We start from the raw sequence: 3,600 nt of genomic DNA on the forward strand, positions 1-3,600 counted from the left end.
TCGACAACCAAAAAAATTCCGACACAACTAACATACACATTACATACATACACACGGACTCCACATTCCCATACCCTGTGACTGGCTTAAGTACAATGGGGCCAGGATTTTGAAATGAGGGCGCCTACTCACCCAAAATCTAGCATCAGCGGGGCTCCCATTATACATACACCAGGTTCATTTTATTAGACTCACTACGTTCATTATTTTCATTGGTTACAGGTTCCAAAATCGTCGCTCTTATACCACTTTGTAACACCCCCATATCCAGAGGAGCCTTAACTAGGCCTTCCTTAGCATATAAGGGCATTACCATCTCGGTTGCCCGAGGACAGTAATAATCAAATGTCGATGAAAGAACTATTATGTTATATTACAAGTGATTTAAAACCAACAAACATTATAAAAGATACAACTCAGTGGGTACTCGCTATTACTATCAAATCTCGTGAAGACTCATCCCTGCCCGGACTCCAGCTATCAACGACATCAACACCTGCTAAGACAGACTGCTCACCATAAGGGATCACGTTAGACATATAAAACAACAAGACAACCACACAAGGTCAGTACTGTGATAAGACATGACAATACCATCAACATCTATCAATTCAACACAACACAGTCAGTCACACACACAATCACACCCACTTCAATCAATCTCCATCACCGACTGTCCACTGGACCAGCCCTGCCAGTGGGGGACCGTAGCCGTTCCCACCTAAGCCCCGCTCATCATACCGAGCGATAACCCTGGCTCATTAATGTGCACATCCCCTCCCGTGGCGGGTTCTACGGAGGGCGAAACTAGGGCGTGAAGCCACTCCCGCAAGTGACTCCACTCAGCCGAGAACGCATCTCGAGAACCAGAGACAAACAATCACAAACCGCTGCAATACAACAACAACCAGCAACCGTATATACGCTGCCACACAAACACAACCACAATACAACAATAACGACACAACAACCGACACACTAGACCATCTACAGAAACTGAGTAGGCGAACCTACCTTTAAGCAACTGCAACCGATCCATGCCAACATACGACATATCCAGCAATCAAGCAATGCCTATAACCACAACACAATCATCTATTACTACCAAGCAAACCCTAACTGCAAAGACAAGGATACGGATGATGACGACGACATACCTACAAGGAGAAACCCGGCAAAAGACCGCTACCCGACTCTGGTTACGCTCTCCTAAGGCATGAGAACCTTCAAAGGCTTCCATGGAGGTTTTATGGTGAAGGGAAGAGAAAGAGGCGACTAAAGGATTGAATAAATGAGGCGGAAATGATTTGCGGATTTAACAAAACGCGATTAAAAACCCTCGCTGAAAACCCGATACTCGATCGAGTGTCCCACATACTCGATCGAGTGACACCCTACTCGATCGAGTATCCAAGCTACTCGATCGAGTAGCCTCTACTCTATCGAGTAGCCTCTACTCTATCGAGTACCTCGCATAACTCACAACCCAAGGTGATCTGGCACGCACTTCTAAGGACTATACCGCTCCCAAGGTCAGTCAACGCTGGTCAAAGGGTCTCTAAAAGGGCGGGTATTACACTAAGCCTGACTTACAACTACAGCAAACTGCATAAGTTAATAAGATTTGAAATTGAGAGAATTCTCAGGTTTTTGATTTCCAAAATAAGCTGCCTAGAACGGATGGAGAAGGGGTCCTTATATAGGCCTCTTCTAGTGGTTTCAGTATAAATAAAACCCTAGAGATCTCATCTAAGGGCCAGTATTATTCCAAACATACAGACAAGAGTCTTAAAATATATATTACACACGGTCACAAACTAATTAAGGCAAGCTGAAAAGAAAACAAAAGAGGTGCGGGCTTGATAGTGATAGGTTGCTTCTTGGTGGTTGTTCATCTTTGGCTGGGAGTGTAAGGACATTTGGCTCTGGTCCAGGCCTTGACCGAGGCTCAAGGTCATATCTAGAAGTGTTTAAACAAAGCAAATGGTCCTTGCTAGTAGCTCCTTCCTTGCTTGGCCAGAAATGGCAAGTTACTTTATACAACCTGTCTTTTACTACAACTTGATTTCCAGCTTGGTTGTCTGTGGAATGCATTTAGATTTTGGCCTGGCTCCTTAGGATTATTTTGTGCCTAGTTGAATAAGGTCTCAGCTGGCTTAGGTGGTAGCTTTGAGTTGGGCTTGAACTGGTACTTATGGCCACCCAAAGCTGGACTGGCAGTAGCTGAGATCAGGCCCTTGTTGTTGTTGCTCAGGTTGTGGCCTGTTTTTGAATCAGCAATGGCTTGACCATTGGCCCTTGTTGTAGCCTCCCCTAGTTGAAGAGGGCTTGTCCTCAAGCCTGTAGCCTCCTCCCCCTCAGAGTCTTCATAGTAAGGACTCAGATCACCCACATTGAAAGTCCTATGTACTCCATAGTCACTTGGTAGATCAACTTTGTAGGCATTTGGACCAATTCTTTCAACAATTTCAAAAGAGCCATCAGCTCTTGGCATCAGCTTGTTCCTCCTCTTTGCTGGAAACCTCTATTTTCTCAGATGAACCCAGACTAGATCCCCAGACTAAAACTCTTTCTTCTTCTTAGGAACCTTGGACTGTTTCTTATATTTCTCATTTACTCTCTCAATTTGTTTCCTTACTGATTCATGTAACCTCAGTAGCTGTTCAGCTCTTTTCTTGGCATCTAGGTTCAGTTCTTCCTTTGGTACAGAAGATAAATCCAAGGGCATAAGTGGATTAACCACATAGACCACATCAAAGGGACTGTGACCAGTAGTAGCAGAGGGTGCTATGTTGAATGCAAATTCAGCTGCAGCTAGTTTAAGATCCCAGTCTTTCAATGTTTTGCTGACAAGACACCTTAGTATCCTCCTTAAGAGTCTTGTTGGTGACCTCAGTTTGGCCATCTGTTTGAGGGTTGTGGGAGGTACTGAACAAGAGCTTTGTCTTTAGGAGCTTCCATAGGGTTTTCAAAAAACAGCTCATGAACTTTGTGTCCCTGTCTGAGACAATTGTCTTTGGTACCCCATGAAGCCTCACAATTTCTTTTAAGTAAAGTTCAACAACACTAGCAGCATCCTCAGTCTTCTTACATGCCACAAAGTGAGCCATCTTACTGACATTCAACAATCACAATGATTGAATCCTTCCCCCTCTGTGTCCTAGGTAAGGCAACCATGAAATCAATGCTTACATCCTCCCATGGGTTGACTGTTACTGGCAATGGAGTATATGGCCCAGTCTGAAAAGAAATCTTGGCCTGTTGACACACTGAACATCTCCTGAGAATGATTTGAATATCACCCATCATCTTGGGCCAATAGAACTGGTCTCGAAGTATATCCAGTATCTTTTGAACCCCAAAATGACCTCTCAGGCCTCTTGAATGAACAAGAACCCTTCCTGCAATAGATACTTGCTCCCCTGAATTTTATGCCCCTCGGTTTGAGTTATCCATTCTTTAGAGAAATCGGGATCCTCCTTGTACAATTCTTTTATAAATTCAAACCCAAGGACCTTGCTTCCCATGACTGATAGCAAGGAGTGCCTCCTTGACAATGCATCTGCCACCACATTTTGTTTCCCTTCCTTTTACTTGCTT

General features: G+C 44.2%; 1 long non-coding RNA gene across 1 annotated transcript; it reads right to left on the bottom strand.

Annotated features, from left to right (window-relative positions):
- Positions 1–283: 283 nt before the first annotated feature.
- Positions 284–1,260, bottom strand: LOC141614941 (uncharacterized). Its single transcript, XR_012529487.1, has 3 exons — positions 1,158–1,260; positions 1,015–1,074; positions 284–509 (listed from the first exon to the last, which is right to left on the bottom strand). It is a non-coding gene; the product is annotated as an uncharacterized LOC141614941 (long non-coding RNA).
- Between the last annotated feature and the right edge of the window lie 2,340 nt (positions 1,261–3,600).

This window comes from Silene latifolia, chromosome 11 (genome assembly GCF_048544455.1).
Source record: "Silene latifolia isolate original U9 population chromosome 11, ASM4854445v1, whole genome shotgun sequence".
Taxonomy (NCBI): domain Eukaryota; kingdom Viridiplantae; phylum Streptophyta; class Magnoliopsida; order Caryophyllales; family Caryophyllaceae; genus Silene; species Silene latifolia.